General features: G+C 40.4%; 1 pseudogene; it reads left to right on the top strand.

Annotated features, from left to right (window-relative positions):
- Positions 1-2,089: 2,089 nt before the first annotated feature.
- On the top strand, positions 2,090-2,189 carry LOC113362448 (annotated as a pseudogene).
- The last annotated feature ends 20,157 nt before the right edge of the window (positions 2,190-22,346 follow it).

Genomic DNA, 22,346 nt, shown 5'->3' with positions numbered 1-22,346 from the left:
TGGGTTACCTCCTGGACAGTATCAGGAGGATCTGGTTGCGGAGTCTGATCAAACTCTAGTAATATTTCAGACGTACAAGACTCGAGTCCCAAGTTAGGGACTTCGATTAGAGATATTCGACAATCTCCAGAATCATCTTTACCCCCAAACTTAGGGTGAACAATCTCCTCGAATGGACCAAAGTCTATGAGATGGACTCTAGGGTCCATAAAGTCGGCACAATAACTAGATTCTATAGGATTGTTCATCTAAATGAACAATATCCTCGTATAATGGATTATTAAAGAAAATCTCTAGCATAGGCTCATCGGCTAAGGATTTTGTCAAGGCTACCTCCTCTGAAGCACTGGGGGGTTCATAAAATAATGGATTATCAAGCATATTGCAGGCTAACGGATCATGAACTAGAGTGCTAATCATGTTCATCACTTCTAAATCATCTATCTCAGAAGACTTAATGACATTGAAGACATTTAGCTCAATAGTCATATTACCAAAAGATATGTTCATAAGTCTGGATCTACAATTGATGACAACATTAGATGTGACTAAGAATGGGCGACCTAAAATCACCGGGATGTGAGCACTTGGGTCCTGAACTGGCTGGGTGTCTAGAACAACAAAATCCACTGGATAGATAAACTTATCAACCTCAATCAAAACATCCTCTATGACACCACGAGGTACTTTGACAGACCTATCAGCGAATTGTAGTGTCATATTGGTCGGTTTCAGCTTACCAAGACCTAGCTGGTTGTATACATGATACGGGAGTAAGTTAACACTAGCTCCTAAGTCCAGTAATGCCTTATCGACCATGTGGTTACCAATTGCACAAGATATGGTAGGGCATCCAGGATCCTTATACTTAGGGAGTGTTTGGTTCAGAAGAATTGAACTTACTTGACCAACTAAAAAGGCTTTCTTATGAACATTAAGCTTACGCTTCCGTGTTCAAACATCTTTAAGGAACTTGGAATAAGCTGGTAGTTTCCTAATTTCTTCTAGTAATGGAAGGTTTATGGTAACTTTCTTAAAAACCTCCATTATGTCATTAAAGTTTGATTCATTTTTTGTTGGTGCTAATAGCCGGGGAAATGGGGCTCTAGGAACGAAGTGAGGCTCAGCATGACCCTCATTGGTCTATTTAGAGACTCTATCAGTCTCTTCATTCTTTGGCTAAGCAGGGTGAACTACAACATGTTCACTATCAGGCATGACAACCTTGTTGTCAACTTTCTTCCCACTCCTAAGGGTTGTGATAGCATTCACATGATGGTATGATTTCTCTCCTTTGGGGTTAGGTTGTGTCTGACTAGGAAAACTCACATTGTCTCTTTTACTTAGAATCTTAGCCATTTGGACAATTTGAAGATCTAACTTAGTAATAGCCTTGTTACAATTTAGAAAATTATGATTAGTTTCCTCTCGAAAACTAGCCTGGTTCTTTATTAACATATCTTGGGTTTGTGCGAACATCTCCTGGATCTTCTGTAACACACTAAGAGATTCCTCTAAGATGGGTATTCTATTCTCAGAAGGGTTCTGGAATTGGGATTGACCTGAAGAGTTCTTATTATAACCAAAACCTGGGGGAAACTGAGAATTACTAGACTGGCCTTGACTCTGGCCCTTAGACAAAGAGAAATTCGGATGGTTTCTCCAACCATGGTTGTAGGTTTCTGAGTACGGGTCAGACTTCTGATGGTTCTCGAATCTAGTATTGTTGTAGAGAGAATTGGCTTGCTCCTCGGTATTCTGTCCTTCCCAAAAAGGCTTTATTCTTCCACTACTACTACTAGAATGACCTAATTCTAAGGCTTATAATCTTTTGGCTATGACAGCTATTTTAGCATCTGACTCATAAGATCCTTCTACCCTATTGACATTTCCTCTGCTTAGAAGAATTGTTTTATGGGGTTCCCTACTATGTTCCCATTGTTGGGTCTTATCGGCGATTTCATTCAAAAATATCATCGCTTCATCAACAGTTTTATTCTCAAACCCACCTGTGCATAAGGACTCAACCATAGTTGTTGTTGAATAATCTAAACCCTCGTAGAGGATCTAAACCAACCTAACTTTCTCTAAACCATGATGAGGACACTGAGATATTAAGTCATTGAACCTTTCTAAATACCTATATAAGGATTTTCCCTCTTGTTGAGCAAAAGTACATATTTGTGTCTTAACAGACGATGTTTTGTGCCTTGGGAAAAACTTCTGTATAAAGGCAGAAGTAAGTTGGTCATAGGTTTCAATTGACTCAGAAGCCAAACTATATAGCCACGATTTGGCTTTATCTTTTAAGGAAAAGGGGAATAACCTAAGTTTCAGAGCATCATCATCTAGGTTTTTAATTCGTAGAGTACTACAAATTTCCTCAAATTCCCTAATATGAAAATAGGGGTTTTCATTTTCTTTTCCTAAAAAGACTGGGAGCATCTATAAGGTCCCAGGTTTCAGTTCATAAGTTGCCTCAGTCTCAGCTAACTTGATACATGACAGACGAGAGGTCCTAGTTGGGTTTAACAAAGCTTTCAAAGTTGTCATCGTTGGCACAACTGGAGTACTTGGGCTACTCCTCTCACTCAGAGATAAATTCTCAAAACTGAAGTTTCCAAAAACAGGGCTCTCAAAAGAACAATCTTCGAGCTCCCTGCTTATATCAGAAGAACTACTAGGTTTTTCGCTAATTAATCGACCTAGAGTATCTCTTTTCCAAGCCCTATTAACAAAATCGGGCATACACTAAAAAAATCAAAAAGAAATAAAAATCCTAACAAGAAGGTTCTAGCAATCACACAACAGGCGGACTCGACTTCACCACAACAAACCTAGAGATTTCTAGCAAACAACAAGCATGATGGCTCACTTAGATTGTTTCTAGACTAGCTTCTATCTCTCGAAGGGGAATTCGTTACAATTTGAGCAACCCCTCTAGATCAATCCAAGCTAATGTGAGATGAAACTGAGGCGAGGGAAGCTCAATGGAGCTTTGATACCCAAGGCCTCACCGACGTTACTAGGCGGCTTGTTTCAACTCCCAGAAGTCATCATGAACTTTGAAATTGCTTAAAAAGTGACCAATATTCTTCGAAAATTTTTCCTAACAAGCTCGATACCCTATAGGTCTCTTTCTAATCAGTTTTTAAAGCTTGGGTTCGCGTTAGGTTTTGTTCTCCTAAAGCGGGAAAGAAGGGAGCGGTGATGAATCCAAACCTTTATCTTGTTTAGGCCAGGCCTTGCCCTTTACTAGGAAAATAAAGACAGTCTGGTTCGTCCTCAAACAATTAACACCTTAAGGAGTACAGTAACTCGCTTGCAGGGGATTCGCGAGTGTTTCGATTGGACTTACCTCCCGTACCGGACGGGGGATGAACCGTTGTCGTCGACTCGGGCCACGAATCCTATGCCGTGTGCGAACCCGAGGGGCCGAGGTGATATTGTAATCACCGTCCTTCTTTGCACACAATTTAATATATATATATATCCATACTATGTTCCTTAAGCTATATCACATCTTCCTACCAAGTTTGAGCCATTGAATCGCACTACAACACCTTCATTTTTCCAATTGAAATTCTTCCTGAACTGTATACTATTTCCCGCCAAAAAGGAATTTTCAAATGAAGAAGATGGTGTCCCCCTATCCAAACTGGGGTGCGAATAGCAATTGGGGTTGAAATAGTAATTTTGGATGAAAATAGTAATTTTTCTGGATTCCTCCGGCGCATTTCCGGGACGCTTCCGGTGCATTTCTGGGGTGCCTTTAGTAATTTTCTCCGGGGTGTAAAACACTACTTTTTGAGCCCATTTCGCCGCAAGGGCTTATTTCTCTAAAATTTCCTACAAAGACATAAAATAACACAATAAAGACAAAATCGAGCACTAACAATACATACAATTGAGACATATTAGACACATAAATGCGTCTATCAGCATCCCCCAGTTTGTGACATATTTGATGTCTCGAGTATTTTCGTTGAAAATTGTAGCAGACTGCTGAATGAGTCTTGTATGTAAGACTTAGCTATTCTGATTAATTGTATGCCAACTAAGTAGCATATATCCATGTGTGACAAGTCAAAGTCAAAAGACTTCCAGCAGGAAAATAGCATGTGATGCTATTAGGCTTGTCTTGGATGGTCGCCTAAAACTTTCCACAGGTGTGACGGATCGGAAAATCACACCTTTGGCGTGTTTCCCCGAAGGACGTAACTTCCCCGGTGCACCATGATGAATCTATGGTCCGGGCCTTAAAGCTAGGAAAATCACGTCCATTTTACCTTGCAAGCTTGCTCGTGGAGCATGATGCAGCTAACGAAGCTTCCACACCGTTCCAAACTCAACCTTGTCCGCAAAAGGGTGTAAGGCCATAAGGCAAAGACCAATGCATATTACATATATCACTGGCGTTACTTCAACGTAGGGAATTCATCAATGAACTTCCTATCTAGCTGAGAAACCATCGCACTCCCTATTCACTAAGCTTCGGTATTGCTGAGAGCATGCACTTGTCTTTCTCGTGCCAAGGGTGCATCAGTCAGGATCATGTCGTACTATCCTTAGGCGTATGCAAGCTCCGCTAACTTGCATATCGATGTAGCTTACCTCCGAGGGAATTCCAAATGCATCATTGGTACATGCCTAAGTCAAACATCTTGATAGGAAGTATGAGTATCCACTTTCTAGCATGCAAGTTGCCTCATCAAGTCTGGCCACAATCATCTCTTGCATCGAGCTACCGATCTTAGATGATATGAGGGACCAACGTGTTGGACCGGCAATGCTGCAACTCACTGCGTCTTCCTACGTACCCTTTATTACTCTAAAGATATCAAGCACAGATTTTAGTTCATCATCGAAGGGACAATAACTTAAGGAAATTCGTTTGCAAGGTCGTTTCCAAGCAATAATGGTAATGGCCTGGTTCATACATGTCGTTTCGTCAAGATGCACAATGATTATGCATCATCAGGTCCGCGATATGGCATAGTGATGCCTAAGCATCAAATGCCCTCTTCGCAAGGCTACACATCTATAAATGAGGCTTACGCATCATTTATACTCTTTCGGCTAAGCTATGAAGCTTACTTGGCACATAGTTCACTTATGCACCGTCAACCAACTACCCCTCCCTATATATGTCTTAGTGGAAGTTCTACAAGTATGGAAAGGGGACCATATTGACATGCTTGCTTCACTATTCATGTGCAATGATTGCGCACCACTCATTCTGGCACACTCTGCTGTGTTGCACAATATCACATAGTGATTCCGCGACATCCTTTCTGGTGTATTGCACAAGGATTTTGCAATATTCTCTAGGCCAGCCCTCTTTGGCCTTATGAACAATGATTGTGCGATATTGGCTCTAAGCCAATAGCCTTCCTAATGCACAATTATTATGCTACAAGCTCAAGGACACCTACCCGACTTGCCTAATGCATCATGATGATGCAACATTGTCCCTTGGCCAAATGCTAAACATAATGCGCCATTTTGATGCAACATTGGCCTTAAGCCAATCTACCGCTTACCACGCAACGGAAGCTTTAGATGAAGCTTCATCTAAGGTCATGGCGCATCTTCCAAGCATGTGCCATGCGAAAAGTGCGGGTGTTACATTATTACACCCTTTACAAAATTTCGTCCCCGAAATTCAACCAAAACTAGGGTTCGGATTCCTCAAGTACTCGTTGATAGACACATTTTTGTGTCTTAATTGTCCTCAATGTCTCTATTGCTAGTGCTTGATTTCGTATTTATTATGGTGTTTTCTGTATTTTTAGGTATTTTTTGGAAATAAACATTTTTGGAAAAATCGTCTCGAAAAGTTGCCCGTGGCACCCTTGAAGGACATTTGTTATTCGGACTATCATCATTGGTTAAGGGGCACTCAATTACTAAGGGGCACCTTCGTTGATATTGGCACCCCAGCACTTTGGATAAGGGGCATCTTCATCCCCTTCGTTTGAAATATTATTTTTGGCGGGAAATGTTCAACAGTTCAGGAGAAATTTCAATTGGAAAAATGAAGATCTTGTGGTGCGATTCAATGGCTAGAAATTGGTAGAGAGTTGTGATATAGCTTAAGGAACACAGTATGAGTGGTGATTTCGATAAATTTTGGCTGGAATTCTCGGTCTGATTCACACACCCAAAACAGAGCACATGTACTGTAACACGAGCAAAAATGAAGTTCTTGTGTGCATGGAGGAGTTCTACTAGCGTTGGAAGAGTGCTGAGGCGTGGATAAGACAATTGGGAGCATTCTGGACCAAGTTTAACGCGTGCATGGGCTTAAAAAGGAATTATTCTTCATTTTTGGCAGCAAAGAATAATAGGATTAATGATAGGATATACGCAATCAATGGTCGGATTTTTGGCTCCAATACACTATAAATACACGTACAATTGAAGGGGGAAGGGTTAGAGAGTCTTTGGGGAAGAATTAGAGGTCGAGAGAATAAACAGAAGAGTACACAGAGAAAAATAGTTCTGCTGGTGCGAAGTTGAAGAACACGAAGAACAGACTACCCAAGGCAGTCGTTCTTCAACAGTGGAAACCACTCGCGGGTTGGGTCGTAGTATTTCAAATGCTACAGCACTCCAAAATTATCGTTCTTTGTAACAGTTCTTGCAACGTTTATAACTGTTACAAACACTCGATTTTCATCATTTTCTACTTTTCATCATTTGTAATCAACTTGTGAGCATTAATAAAATCTTTTGAGTATTTTTCCAACATGATGAGAGGCTAAATTCTTGGTGATTGAGGCAATGGAGGATCTATTCACTCATGTTTGATTGGTAATATTTTTATTTATAATTTCTTTAATTATTTATTTTATTTAATTCACTTGGATAAGTATATAAAAAAAAAGGATAAAATGATTTTCTTAATTATTTGTGAATCAGTTTGATGTTTTATGCTTAGAATATATTCTTTGATAAATCATGCTTAAGGATTACAACTTAATATTTGGACAACTTTTAAATTAAAAAGTGATTTAATAAGAAAAAGAGCTTAATAATAATTTCTGAAATATTATTTATAACCAATCAACTTGAAGTAATAGTGAATCCTGAGCCTTAATCCTTCTAAAATCTTGACATTACTATCAAAAAAATTAATTTCCTTCATTTATTTATTTAAATCTAAAAAAGTTACCTTCACAAGTTCGAAAAGAACCCCTTTTACCACTATTACAAAACAACATTTGAGTAACATCACTCGTCCCATACCAAACACTCAGGAATCCTCAAGGCACATAGGGTTGTTTGCCAAGATTTTAGAAAAATCAAACATGACAAGTCATTCTTTCTACAGTACTGTGTGGACCAGTGCCAGAGTAGTTGGATTCACCGGTCTTTCACCATCCCCAAATGTTTACTCCCCCGGAATGCTAACTTACCGCCCCAGACGACATGTCTGCAGGTTTTGTCAGACGTTAGCATGGAATCACACTCCGTACAATGAATGATTGAGGGATGATCAACCCAAACGTCATAGTAGGATGGATACCAGCAAACTATCCCGTACGGTCTCCGATGGTCAAGTCCCTAAATTAGGCCAAGCAAAGGCACAGTATTGAGCAACTTCTATACTTGCCGCACAATTGTTGGCCTGCCCTACCAACTTGCGCATAAGTTTGCCTACCAACCAGCTTAGAATTTACTTCGAGGAAATACTCGCTAATGAGTCCATTACCCACAGTCCCTAGTGTTATCTCCTAACTTGCTCCGATACCAACTGTGACGGATCGGAAAATCACGCATTGCGCGTTGCCTCGTAGGCCGTAACTTCCCTAGTGCGCCATGATGAATTTATGATATGCGCCTTAAATCTAGGCAAATCGCGTCCATTTTCCCTTGCAAGCATGCTCATGGAGCATGATGCAGCTAAGGAAGCTTCCATACCGTTCCAAACTCACCCTTGTCCGCAAAAGGGTGTAAGGCCATAAGGCCAAGGCCAATGCATATTGAATATATCACTGGCTTTGCTTCAACATAGGGAATTCATCACTGAACTTCCTATCTAGCTGAGAAACCATCGCACTCCCTATTCGCTAAGCATCGGTATTGCTGACAGCATGTACTTGTGTTGCTCGTGCCAAGGGTGCATCAGTCAGGCTTATGCAAGCTCCGCTAACTTTCATATTGATGTAGCTTACCTCCGAGGGAATGCCCAATGCATCATTGGTACATGCCTAAGTCAAACGTCTTGATAGGAAGTATGAGCATCCACTTTCTAGCATGCAAGTTGCCTCATCAAGTCTGGCCACAATCATCTCTTGCATCGGGCTACCGAGCTTAGATGATATGAGGGACCAACGTGCTGGCCGGCAATGTTGAAACTCATTGCGTCTTCCTACGTACCCTTTCTTACTCTAAAGGGATCAAGCACAGATTGTAGTTCATCATTGAAGGGAAAGCAACTTAAAGAAACTCGTTTGCAAGGCCGTTGCCAAGCAATAATGGTAATGGCCTGGTCCGTACAGGTCCTTTCGTCAAGATGCACAATGATTATGCATCATCGGGTCCGCGATATGGCATAATGATGCCTAAGCATCAAATGCCCTCTTCACAACGCTACACAGCAATAAATGAGGCTTGCTTATCAAGCTTACTTGACACATAGTTCGCATATGCACCTTCAACCAACTACCCCTCCCTATATATGTCTTAATGGAATTTCTACAAGTATGGAAAATGGACCATATTCACATGCCTGCTTCACTATTCTTGTACAATGATTGCGCACCCTCATTCTGGCATACTCTGCCATATTGCACAATGATTGTGCAACACTGGTTTCGACTATCTCACAATGATTGCGCGACATCCTCTTTGATGTATTGCACAAGGATTGTGCAATATTCTCTAGGCCATCCCTCTCTTGCCTGATGCACAATGATTATGCGATATTGGCTCTAAGCCAATAACATGTATAATGCGAAATGATTATGCTACAAGCTCAAGGCTACCTACCCAACTGTCTTAATGCATCATGATGATGCAACATTGTCCCTTAGCCAAATGCCAAACATAATGCACCATTTTTACACGACATTGGCCTTAAGCCAATTTACCGCTTACCACGCAACGAAAGCTTTGAATGAAGCTTCATCTAAGGCCCTGACGCATCTTCAAAGCATGCGCCATGCAAAAAGTGCTGGTGTTAACACATGCCTGTCAATTCTGTGGCGAATTTGAACAACTGGGATTGTGTCTCATGAGAAAGGATGGTCGTTGATTATGGCCACATTTTGTTGGCACCTGATAATAGCGTTGTTGCACCATTGGCATATGCAAACGACATGGTTGGCATATTTAGCGCATGCCAGTGGCACAACGACATGGTTGACATATTTAGAACACGCCGATGGCACGGTGGTGCAGGTAGTGTCTGGCGTAGCCCTGGCCGCTATATTTTGGCATATTGGTGTTAGACCCAAATATGGCTTCGGCAACATCGGCTCCTATTTCCATATCTAACTTAAGGCCCTAGGAGAATTACTTGGATTGGTTGGCGTGGAAACCTTAGATAAATTAGGGTTTGGCATATTGAAAACCTAATTAGCGGCCTGTGTCATGGCTGCGATAAGGTGGCTTTTTTTATGCAATCGGTGCTATGGCCATATTGAAGGAATTATAACGGGCCATAATATGGGAATAACCACAGGCGCAAGGATGCCCACAGGCTACCATAGCAAGGAGACATTCTTAGGGTTTGTCGGGTCCCACATAGCTCGTGGCATACTGTGGGGACAAAGTGGCGTATTTTGGGATGACTGGAAATCAGGGTTTCGATCAATGCCACTAAAGCAAAGTCGTGTTTCTGATTAGAATGCCCTAATTGGAATTCGTTATGGCATTGGCCATGAAAAGGAGGTGGTTGAGCACGTAGGCGCACTATTTGTGGCGCATTTACACGTTCGCTATGCTACTGCGAAAAAGTGTCATATTTGGCATGCTACTGCGGCAAAGTGGCACGTTTGGCATGTTTGGCATGCCATTAGCACGCTAGAGCGGAATCGCACATTTGGCATGCACGTTTGACATGCCATTAGCATGTTGGCGCGGTTTTGGAAGGCCAATTGGCGTTGTGACCCTCTGGCGCAATTTTCCCCTTTCAATACTGTGGCAGGTTTAAAACAACCTGATTGGTCAATATATAAGAGGCCGACCAAGCATGGTCGTGACCAGACTTCTAGTATGCGTGTGGCAGACTTCAAGTGACCTGATTGGTCGGTGGGAAAGAGGAGGGTCGGTCAGGCAGCACAGGGAGTGGCCATTGGAAAGTGGTGGAAAGGGAAAGAAGTACCTAAACTAGCCTGCAAGTGCACAGGGAAGTTGAAGCAAGAAAAAGTAAATAAGGGTTTTGTCCACATGGACTTGGAAGATTTGCTAAAGTTCTCTAAGTTTCAAAAGTTAACTGAATTCAAAGGAGCTAGTGACAAAAGTTGATAAAAAGGATTGAGTTACTAGGGTTATTAAGTCCACCTCTAACTTACACCATGTATTCACTAGATTATGCTATTCTTGCCTTATAAGATGCAAGGATTAAGATTCCATTCTTGGTTCTCTATATCTAAGGAGTTTCTCCTATAGAAAGATCAAATCAACTAAAGTATGACTCCAAAGCACTAATTGTCTTGGTTAAGACACAACTAGTCTAAGGATTAAGAGTGGTCTGGTTGAACATGAGTTGTAGTTTTATCAACATGCTATAAGTCTAACTACAATGTATTCATAACATACCATGTATTCATAACATACAATGTGAAAGTAGAATGATGATTTACTAACTTTGATTCTTTCCTAAACTTGTTTATCAATCAAGAACAACATAATCATAGTGTAATACATAACAGTAAGTTAGGGCTTCCTCAAATCCCTAGCAGATGAAACTAGAACATATACATGACCATTATCATCATCTTCACGGGTGTAGACATACTCAAAAGTATCATCATAACAGCAAACACAGTCAAGGTGAAAATATATCAAGTATCAAATTAATATTGCAAGAAGTAAAATTTATAACTCAAAGCATGCTGTTCACTGGCTAGCCCAGAGATGCCGAATTTCATAACCCCTAACACCCTTTTATAGTTACAACAAAAAAATTCCAAAATCCCCAAATCAGTGAAATTAGGGTTTTACAAAGAATCCTTACCTAATCTCTGAAAACGATTGATAGATCTCACCCATGCTTCCTTGTCGTCTGCTGATGCTACCCATGCCTTCGATTTATCCTCTAACCTCACCTATTTCATCAACTCCTAACCTAGGGTTCCTGTGAGATGAAACGATTAGGAGGTGATGTAATAAGTGGCTAGAAAAGTAGGTATTGGTTGTTAGAAGTGATGATGGCTCGAGTGGTGGTGATTGAGTGATTTGGGGGAGAAGATGGTTGAGTGATTTGGGGGAAGAAGATGGTTGCAGAGAAGAAAAAAGGGATGGAAGAGAAACTCGATGGAATTAGGAGAAGGGTGCGTTTGGTGCGGGTTATAGGGTTAGGTTGCTTAGGTGTTGAACGGGATCATCAAATTTGATGTTTGTGAAGGGAATCCGTTGGATGGAAAGATGATAGAATGATCCAACGACGCGATGGAGATGGATGTGGATAGACCGTTAGATCTGAGATACATCAAAACTGACGGTCGGAGATGGAGCTAGGTGTTGTAGTGTTTGACAGGAGCTTTAGACTTCGATGCACGACGATGAAGCGACCGTAGGATGCTGAGATGATCCAATCTGACGGCTGAAGATGAATGCGGGTATGGATATTGGAAATGGGTTTGGGTGAGGGTTTTGGGCCTTGGGTATGCCAAGCCCATATCTTCTTTAAGAACAATTCTTCCTCTTCAAGCCCACTTCTAGCCTTTTGGTCTTGTGCACAACATTCTTCGCGGCTTCCTTGTGTAATTCCTCCCGGCTTTTCACTACTTTTCTGCTCTTTTCGCTCCGCTATTCATCCAAACTTTATTTATTACCTAAAAATGCAAAATTAATTAATAAAAATATTTATTCTTGAAAACAATGAAAATACAGAATATGGGATAAAATGTAGAATTAATGCACAAAAGATGAGTTAAATGCCAAGAAAAATATATAGAAATATGCACTTTTTAGCACTCATCAAATACCCCCAAACCTGAATTTTACTTGTCCTCAAGTAAAACAAAACTAAGGAAATCCTACCTATACCACTGTCGCTGGTCTCTCGAATGCATTTAGCGTATGCACTAAGCCTTTTAAACCACTAAGTGTCCCTAGTGGACGAGTGAAGTCTCGTGAAGGTTTGCTTAGAACGTACCTACAAAGTTCTAGGCCAAAATATAAGCTCATATTCCATCAAATGTGACATGTGCAAGACAGTTTAAGCTCACAGCAAAATGGAGATGTCAATCTAGCTATCTAAGGCACAATCCTAGCACTGATAACAAATAAAGACATGTGATAAGAGTGTAAAGTGTATCTACACATGTGTAAAGAAAGATCGGATGTTATGACTACTAATCACCAAGAGATAGTTTCTCAGGCTAAGAACTGAGGTCGAAATCTAGCTAGCTGTCCGGACTTTACGAGAATTGTGAATGAGTTGGAGGTATTTCACAATTACTCGCGTTGTACATCAATGGCATACACCCTTCCTTGCTTATTACAATAAAACAAAAGATGACTCTTTACATGACTCTTATTTACATTGACTACTCTCTTTTATTTTTGGAACAAGAGAGGATGGAATTGATAAATACTTGATTGATTTTTTCATTTTTCTCATTTTTTTTTTTTTTTTTTTTTTTTTTTTTTTTAAGGAAACACTTTTGATACATGAGCAAAAGAAAAAAAAAATTACATGACACTTTGCAAGAGGTAGCCCTTTTTGATGCACCCAGTTAAATTCGATGGTTGTTTTTCTTAATGTAACCTCCACCTTCTATCCCAACCAACCAAAGAACAAGCTAGTCAAGTTTCGTTCAGTATTCTAAAGTGATTGGCAACTAAAACTTCCGATAGAACACCTTGAAGATCGAGGCTATACATGTATTGGTAGATCGTGCGCGTGCAAGTTTCTTATCACTATGTGAATTGTGCTAGAATCAGGGTGCCTAAATATCTAGACTAAGACTCCTAAAAATTACATATTTGCACAAGAGTCAACATTTCAAGGTAAATGAGCTCCATTTTTATGTTTTTTTTTATCATTTTTTAATTTTTATTTTGATTTTTCATTTTTTCAAAAAGAGGGAGGAGTTTTGTTTTCAATTATAGCATGTTATCAGGGTATGTACTGATTATCACCCCTAAACCTAAATTAAACAGTGTCCTCAATGTTTAAAAAGTGCAAAAGAAAGAACTGTACAGAAAAGGAAAAACATAAAATAAAATGGAACGTTCAACCTGGTTTATGTACAAGGGTGGACCAATCAGGACGCATAGACGGGATCCTCCAGATCGGTTGCCTCAATGTCAGGCGGAAGTGGTTCAAGGAACGGTTTCAATCGCTGCCCATTCACCTTGAAAATGTTCTTGTTGAGACATCTTCAAGTTCCACAGCTCCATGAGGGAATACCGTGCGTACTAGGAACGGGCCGGTCCATCGGGACCGCAATTTTCCTGGAAAAAGATGCAGCCGAGAGTCGTATAACAAAACTTTCTGACCCGGTGTGAATGACTTGCGCAGAATACGCTTATCATGAAACAACTTCATCTTTTGCTTATACAGCTTGGCACTGTCATAAGCCTCATTCCTTAATTCTTCTAACTCATTGAGTTGAAGTTTCCGTTGTGCACCCGCCTTGTCGAGAGAAAAGTTAAGTTTCTTGATAGCCCAGTAAGCTCGATGTTCTAATTCCACAGGAAGATGACATGGCTTTCCATACAGACGATAAGGGGACATGCCAATTGGTGTCTTATAAGCTGTTCTATAGGCCCACAAAGCATCATTCAATCTCAATGACCAATCTTTCCTTGACGGGTTGACCGTCTTCTCCAGAATGTGCTTAATTTCCCTATTAGAAACTTCTACTTGTCCGCTTGTCTGAGGGTGGTACGGAGTTGCAACCTTGTGGGTTATGCCATACTTGCGTACTAAAGACTCAAAGTACTTGTTACAGAAATGTGAACCACCGTCACTGATTATAGCTCTAGGGGTACCAAAACGTGAAAATATGTTCTCCTTCAGAAATGAGAGTACCACCTTGTGGTCATTCGTCTTGGTTGCAACAGCTTCAACCCACTTCGAAACGTAATCAACAACAACTAGGATGTATAATTTGCCTTCAGAAATAGGAAATGGACCCATAAAGTCGATCCCCCACACATCAAATAGCTCAACGATCAAAATCGGATTCAACGGCATCATGTTTCTCCTCGAGATACTTCCTAGTTTCTGACAGCGCTCACAAGCAATACAATACTCATGGCAGTCTCTAAACAGCGATGGCCAGTAAAACCCACACTGCAGGATCTTTGCAGCGGTCTTCTTGGCACTGAAATGCCCTCCACATGCTTGGTCATGACAGAAAGATATCACATCTTTCTGTTCCATGTCGGGTACACATCTCCTAATGATTTGGTCTCGGCAGTACTTAAACAAATATGGGTCGTCCCAAAGGAAATGTTTAACTTCAGCCAAGAACTTGGAGCGGTCTTGTCTCGACCAATGTGAGGGCATTCTACCTGTAGCAAGGTAGTTAACAATGTCGGCAAACCAAGGAAGGTTTGACACAGACATCAATTGTTCATCAGGGAATGATTCTCTAATCAGCTCAGATTCATCAATAGACTCACTAGTTAATCGGGACAAGTGATCAGCAACCACATTCTCACAACCTTTCTTATCACGGATTTCGATGTCGAATTCCTGTAATAAGAGTATCCATCGAATAAGGCGAGCTTTAGCATCCTTCTTAGAAAGAAGATACTTCAAAGCCGCATGGTCAGTGTATATGATGATCTTAGATCCTATCAAATAAGATCTAAACTTGTCTAATGCAAATACCACGGCAAGTAACTCCTTCTCGGTAGTCGAATAGTTGAGTTGAGCATCATTAAGAGTTTTACTAGCATAGTATATCACATATGGTAGTCTATCAACACGCTGTCCTAAAACAGCGCCAACGGCATAATCAGAGGCATCACACATGAGTTCGAACGGTAGTTCCCAGTTGGGTGGTTGGACAATAGGAGCTGAGGTGAGGAGAGTCTTGAGTTCTTCCCATGCCTTCACACAAGCAGCATCGAAGTTAAAGACAACATCTTTGACAAGTAGATTACACAAAGGTCTTGAGATTTGGCTAAAGTTTTTGATGAATCGCCGGTAGAACCCAGCGTGACCTAAAAATGATCGAATCCCCTTCACAGAGTGGGGTTGTGGTAAATGTTGAATGAGGTCGACTTTAGCTTTATCTACTTCAATTCCTTTTTCCGAAACGATGTGTCCTAGAACTATGCCGGAGTTTACCATGAAGTGGCATTTTTCCCAGTTTAAAATCAGATTCTTTTGCTTACATCTAGACAACACAAGGACCAGATGGTCCAAACATTCATCAAAAGAGGAACCAAACACAGAGAAATCATCCATAAAGATCTCGAGAAAACTATCTATCATGTCTGAAAAAATGCTCATCATGCAACGCTGAAAAGTGGCAGGTGCATTACACAGCCCGAAGGGCATACGTCTAAAAGCAAATGTCCCAAATGGACACGTAAATGTAGTTTTTTCCTGATCTTCCGGTGCAATGTGAATTTGGTTATAACCGGAAAAGCCATCTAGAAAACAGTAGTGACTGTGTCCAGACACACGTTCTAGCATTTGGTCTATGAAGGGAAGGGGGAAGTGATCTTTTCTTGTTACTGTGTTCAACTTCCTGTAGTCGATACATACTCGCCATCCTGTGGTTGTACGTGAAGGGACTAACTCATTCTTTTCGTTCCGAACTACAGTAATGCCTGACTTCTTAGGCACAACTTGAATGGGACTAACCCATTTACTATCTGAAATCGGATATATGATACCCGCATCAAGTAGCTTCAAGATCTCACTCTTAACAACGTCTCTCATGTTAGGATTAAGTCTCCTTTGCATTTCCCTAGATGGTTTGGCATTCTCTTCAAGATTAATGTGGTGCATGCAAATGGTGGGACTTATCCCTTTGAGATCTGAGATGGTCCATCCTAAGGTTCTTTCTGCTCCTCAAGTACTCCTAAAAGCTTGTTTTCCTGTTCTATGTTTAATCGTGAAGAAATGATAACAGGTAAAGTATCAGAAGGACCTAGAAATGCATACTTCAAAGTATCAGGTAATGGTTTCAATTCCTGTTTGGCCTTAGGAGACTCATCCGAAGATATAACAGACTTCTCAGAAAGTGGGAGTTGTTCCACTGTAGTCTGCCATTTAGTGATGTCCATTTGAGGTACAGATTCGAGCAAAGATTGGACTTCACCAATGTATTCATCATCATACAACTCCAAGTTAACATCTTCCAAACATGCTTGCAAGGGATCTTTTGACATAATGCCAGTCAATGAATCTTGTATCAAACTCTCAATCATATTGACCTCATGTACATCCTCATCATCAAGATTCACATGCTGTTGACTAACATTAAACGCATTCAATTCTACAGTCATGTTTCCAAAAGATAGTTTTAACACTCCATTCCGACAGTTGATGATCGCATTGGACGTCGCCAAGAAAGGACGTCCTAAAATGACAGGAATGTGACAATTTGGGTTTTGTACAGGTTGAGTGTCTAAGACAATGAAGTCTACAGGAAAATAGAATTTTTCAACCTTAATCAAAACGTCTTCTACCACTCCACGAGGAACTTTGACGGATCGGTCCGCCAATTGGAGAGTTATGGGTGTAGGCTTCAACTCTCCAAGACCTAACTGCACATAAACAGAATATGGCAGGAGGTTCACACTTGCACCTAGATCTAATAAAGCTCTATTGACCGTGTGTTTTCCGATAGTGCAAGAGATTGTTGGACAACCTGGGTCCTTAAACTTGGGTGGAGTTTTGTTTAGAATGATGGAACTCACCTGTTCAGCTAAGAAAGCACGTTTTTGCACATTAAGCTTGCGCTTTTGAGTACACAAGTCTTTGAGGAATTTGGCATATGCAGGGATTTGCTTGATTGCCTCAAGAAAAGGAATGTTGATGTTGACTCTTTTGAACAGTTCTAACATTCATTGTAATGGGTGCTTTTCTGTTGATGAACTAACCTCTGAGGATATGGAGCAACATGAGCATTAGGAGGTAGAGGGACATTCACAGCAGTGGGACTGTCGGCTTCACTAATGTACTCGGGCACTTTTCTAAACTGGAGGTTTCCTTTGGTGGTGTAGGCAATGATATGTTTGGCTCAGATTCATTTGATTGTGGTATACCTACATTGTTCTCAACAATCTTACCACTTCGGAGAGTGGTGATGGAATGGACTTGATCGGGTGAGGTTCCATTGCAAGATGAAGTGCCTGCTTGAAATATCCTCTTTGGATTTTGTTGGGGTTGGCTAGGAAGTTTACCCTTTTCTCTTGTATTCAGTGCATCGCAAATTTGACCCATCTGTAGTTCTAGAGCGGAGACTCTTTGATCAGTTGCTTTCTCATTTTTCATCAGATGTTGGGTTAACTGATTGATACTCTCTTCGATGCTAGACAATTTCTTGTCAGCAGTGTATTGAGGGTACGACTGCTGTTGAGGATTTTTTGATAGCCTTGATTGTTTTGATAGCTTTGAGTGGGTTGAGATGGTCCTCCTTGAATGGGTCCTTTAGACCATGAAAAATTGGGGTGGTTCCTCCATCCTGGGTTGTAGGTCTGTGAATAAGGGTTATGCTCTTGTTTTTGAAACATAGCATGTGCCTGTTCCAGCCTAGATTCTTGGAATGCATGCATTTCCGGACAATCACTGACCTGATGGTCAGAACCGTTACATATATCACAGATAGCCATTTCGACATGTTCACAGAAAGCAGTGGTAGAAGGTTTTACGTTTTTCTGAAGTTCTAACGCTTCTATTCTTCTTGCTAGTGCTGCTGCCATTTTTGCATTTCCCTCAAAATCAGACTCAATTCTATGGACCTTATCTACAGGTGTAGTCTTTCTAGGTTCACGAATGGACTCCCACTGTTGAGTTTTTTCAGCAACTTCAATTAGGAAAGCCCAAGAGTCAGCACTTTTATCTGTGAAGAGTCCATTACACATAGACTCTACAATTGTTCGGGTGGAGACATCTAAACCTTCATACAAAATTTGCACAAGTCTCCATTTTTCAAAACCATGATGGGGACACTTAAGCAACAATTCATTGAATCTCTCAAGATATCTAGCTAAGGTTTCACCTTCTAATTGTACAAAGCTGTTCAGACTTTGACGAATTGTCGCAGTCTTGTGATTAGGGAAGAACTTTTTGAAAAACTCTTTTGTGAGGTTGTCCCATGTCCTAATTGACTGTGGATGTAAGGCATACAGCCATGACTTGGCCTTTTCCTTCAAAGAAAGGAAATAGTCTCAATTTTAGGGTTTCGTCAGACATCTGAGTGAAACGTATAGTTCCACAAATCTCCTCGAATTCTCTCACGTGATGGTAAGGGTTTTCGTTTTCAATTCCTCTAAACACGGGAAGCATTTGTATTGTGCTCGATTTTAGCTCATAATGACCAGTAGCTTCTGGTAAAACAATGCACGAGGGTTGGCTTGTCCTTGTGGGGTACATGTAATCCTTGAGCTACGGGGTTCTTCCATTATCCTCAGAAGATGTGGGGTTATGTCAGATTGGGTATGTCATTGGGTCTATTGGATTGACTCTAATTAGTCGGTTTGATTGGTCTCTAAAGGTCACAACCATATCCTAATAAGATCATTGATCGATGAAATAACATCTAACAAGCCCACAGTCAATGAAAAAAAACACGACCTAAAATTTGGTTTTGTTGGGTTTTGGTTTCACAATGGGCTTTGGATTATAAAATGTAGAGCCCAAATTTTTGGTTTGAAAGGGTTAGAAACTTTGGTTTAAAATGGGTTTAGAAAATTTTTGGATTAATTGGGACAAAGCCCAACCAACTAAAAGGCTTTTGGTTCTTGGGTTCTTTGAAAATTTTGGTGAGAAAAATCTTAACTCACGGCCCAACAGAATTTTGTTGCCTCTAAGCCCAACAGAATTGTTTTTGTAAGGTTAGGAGCCCAATGGATGGGATATAAACCTATAGTCCAAATTAAAGTGCAAGCCCACAAAAGAAAAGAAAAAATAACAAACAAATAATTACAAGCCCATAAAAGAAAGAGAAAAAGAAAAAGAAAAATAAAAATTATTACAAGCCCAAATAGAAAATAAAGAAAAAGAAAAACTAAAATTATTACAAGCCCAAATATAAATACTTAAATACAAGCCCAAAGAAATTTAATGAGGCCCAGTTGGGTTAGCTCATGGGTTAGGCTTACTTGATTTTTGGAGGGAAGCCCAAATTTGGGCTTTTTATCCCTTTTTGTTGCACTAGCCCAGTTGGGCTTGGATCTTCCTTAGCAACCTTAATCAGCAGCACAGCAGCTTCACAGCAGCAGCAACAGCAACAGCAGCTTCACAGCAGCAGCAACAGCAACAACAACAGCTTCACAGCAGCTTCACAGCAGCAGCAACAGCAGGAACTTCAGCTCCACTGCAGTTCCAACAGCAACAGCAGCTTGGCAGCAGCTTTGGCTCCACAAAGCTAACAGCAACAGCAGCTAAACTAACAGTCAGTGCAAGGTAGTGCAAGGCAATGCTCTTAGTGAAGCGAGAACAAGAGCAATGCAAGAGCAGGAGCAAACAAGGAAGTTGCAGGTCAGGAACAAGCAAGATTAGCAAGAAAGAAAAAAAAAGAGAATAAGGAAAACAGAAAAGAAGCAAACCGCTACCGAGTCCCCGGCAGCGGCGCCAAAAACTTGGTGGAAAGGGAAAGAAGTACCTAAACTAGCCTGCAAGTGCACAGGGAAGTTGAAGCAAGAAAAAGTAAATAAGGGTTTTGTCCACAGGGACTTGGAGGATTTGCTAAAGTTCTCTAAGTTTCAAAAGTTAACTGAATTCAAAGGAGCTAGTGACAAAAGTTGATAAAAAGGATTGAGTTACTAGGGTTATTAAGTCCACCTCTAACTTACACCATGTATTCACTAGATTATGCTATTCTTGCCTTATAAGATGCAAGGATTAAGATTCCATTCTTGGTTCTCTACATCTAAGGAGTTTCTCCTATAGAAAGATCAAATCAACTAAAGTATGACTCCAAAGCACTAATTGTCTTGGTTAAGACACAACTAGTCTAAGGATTAAGAGTGGTTTGGTTGAACATGAGTTGTAGTTTTATCAACATGCTATAAGTCTAACTACAATGTATTCATAACATACCATGTATTCATAACATACAATGTGAAAGTAGAATGATGATTTACTAACTTTGATTCTTTCCTAAACTTGTTTATCAATCAAGAACAACATAATCATAGTGTAATACATAACAGTAAGTTAGGGCTTCCTCAAATCCCTAGCAGATGAAACTAGAACATATACATGACCATTATCATCATCTTCACAGGTGTAGACATACTCAAAAGTATCATCATAACAGCAAACACAGTCAAGGTGAAAATATATCAAGTATCAAATTAATATTGCAAGAAGTAAAATTTATAACTCAAAGCATGATGTTCACTGGCTAGCCCAGAGATGCCGAATTTCACAACCCCTAACACCCTTTTATAGTTACAACAAAAAAATTCCAAAATCCCCAAATCAGTGAAATTAGGGTTTTACAAAGAATCCTTACCTAATCTCTGAAAACGATTGATAGCTCTCACCCATGCTTCCTTGTCGTCTGCTGATGCTACCCATGCCTTCGATTTATCCTCTAACCTCACCTATTTCATCAACTCCTAACCTAGGGTTCCTGTGAGATGAAACGATTAGGAGGTGATGTAATAAGTGGCTAGAAAAGTAGGTCTTGGTTGTTAGAAGTGATGATGGCTCGAGTGGTGGTGATTGAGTGATTTGGGGGAGAAGATGGTTGAGTGATTTGGGGGAAGAAGATGGTTGCAGAGAAGAAAAAAGGGATGGAAGAGAAACTCGATGGAATTAGGAGAAGGGTGCGTTTGGTGCGGGTTATAGGGTTAGGTTGCTTAGGTGTTGAACGGGATCATAAAATTTGATGTTTTGTGAAGGGAATCCGTTGGATGGAAAGATGATAGAATGATCCAACGACGCGATGGAGATGGATGTGGATAGACCGTTAGATCTGAGATACATCAAAACTGACGGTCGGAGATGGAGCTAGGTGTTGTAGTGTTTGACAGGAGCTTTAGACTTCGATGCACGACGATGAAGCGACCGTAGGATGCTGAGATGATCCAATCTGACGGCTGAAGATGAATGCGGGTATGGATATTGGAAATGGGTTTGGGTGAGGGTTTTGGGCCTTGGGTATGCCAAGCCCATATCTTCTTTAAGAACAATTCTTCCTCTTCAAGCCCACTTCTAGCCTTTTGGTCTTGTGCACAACATTCTTCGCGGCTTCCTTGTGTAATTCCTCCCGGCTTTTCACTACTTTTCTGCTCTTTTCGCTCCGCTATTCATCCAAACTTTATTTATTACCTAAAAATGCAAAATTAATTAATAAAAATATTTATTCTTGAAAACAATTAAAATACAGAATATGGGATAAAATGTAGAATTAATGCACAAAAGATGAGTTAAATGCCAAGAAAAATATATAGAAATATGCACTTTTTAGCACTCATCAGCAAGTGGCACCGACTGGCCTATGGAATAGCCAAACCTCCCTTTGTTGCTTCTCCTATTTTCTGTGGCTCCACTTTTATCCCTTGCATTCTGATTTTGGGTAGGATTTTGCACCTACTAATACACAACGGATCAATTGCCTAGTCTGCCTAGACTTAGTTTCGACCAGGAGGGTCTGATATACTGCGCAGGGCACAACACCCTAATTTTTGAAAATTAATCAGGTTGATATTTGAATCTTGTGATTCACTCACAAAATTGATTGAATTCTATGTGTTGACACAAAGTTCCTTACGTTTATTGCCAAAGAGCAATATGCTTTTCGACTTAGTACTTTATGCAAGGACCTTAACCTTGATACTTAGGGAAATTCATGCTACTCTAATGCAAGTGAACACGAATTGTCATGTCATTTCAATATTAACGGTTCATCTGGGGGACATAGCACATAAAGTATTCAATGAAACTTATAATATAGGAAAGGTGCCGAAATTTACAAAATATCTGGGATTGTTGCTACATGCACCATTCTGGATAAATTTCATGT

This window comes from Papaver somniferum, chromosome 3, assembly GCF_003573695.1.
Source record: "Papaver somniferum cultivar HN1 chromosome 3, ASM357369v1, whole genome shotgun sequence".
Taxonomy (NCBI): domain Eukaryota; kingdom Viridiplantae; phylum Streptophyta; class Magnoliopsida; order Ranunculales; family Papaveraceae; genus Papaver; species Papaver somniferum.
The sequence above is the reverse complement of the archived record's forward strand: the minus strand, read 5'-3'. Positions and strand labels throughout refer to the sequence as shown.